Source organism: Hylaeus volcanicus, unplaced genomic scaffold (assembly GCF_026283585.1).
Source record: "Hylaeus volcanicus isolate JK05 unplaced genomic scaffold, UHH_iyHylVolc1.0_haploid 12118, whole genome shotgun sequence".
Classification (NCBI taxonomy): Eukaryota; Metazoa; Arthropoda; class Insecta; order Hymenoptera; family Colletidae; genus Hylaeus; species Hylaeus volcanicus.
In genome coordinates this window covers 97,400-98,282 of record NW_026533088.1, presented here as the reverse complement: position 1 = coordinate 98,282, position 883 = coordinate 97,400, and positions in this window count along the sequence as shown.

Sequence of the window (883 nt, the reverse complement as noted above, 5' to 3'; positions counted from 1 at the left end):
TAAATTATATAAAAATTTTTAGATTCTTAAAGGATATAACTGATAAAATCGAATCAATTAGGATGCTAAGCAGGTTTTCAGCTGAGGTAAAACCAAAAAAACAGGAGAACGGAAGAAAATTAGTGAAACAAATGGAGAATAAGGACAGTAAAAATTACAAAGTGATAGTTCCAAAAAGGGCGGAGGAACGATTTGGCGTGGTAAAAGATTGGAGTTATTCGCTCAAAGAATTAAATGAAGAACTTGTTCCTAGGCAAAGTATCAACGCATTAGAACGATTGAAGAAAAGAACTAGAACGGATAATGGATATGAGTGGACAGAGTCTAATTTGATCTTACAAGGGACCATACCGAAGTCGAAATGATCAATCTTGATGAAACTTCGTGGGTTTGTAGTTCACATCAATTCATTCGACACGTATTTTTTTTTTTAGCTGCTATTATCCACTTTAAGGGGTTGAAATCAACCCTCAAAGTCGTGGGTGCAGAACATATTTTGTTGAATATCTCGGAAACCATTAGAGATACAGGCTTGCCGTAAATTGATGAAATTTATGTTTTTAAACGTCGATTTTGACGGTGTAAATAGATTTTCAAAATTCCCATTTGTTTATATAATAAGTTAAAAAAAAATATATTTTTTTTATTTTTCTTGTTAAATGTTATCTTATTTTGCTTCTCCATTTGCACAAAGAAATTACACATCCATGTAGAAAATACGGATAAATTGGAATTTTTATGTTATGTCAGTAAAAAAAGATTTTATATTTATCATTTTTTTCCATACTTCATGCCATACGAAGTGCCAGATCGAATAGAATACAACTCATACTATAATTTAGTGATTTTTGTTCAAGTATATTGTAGTATGCTTTGCTGGATG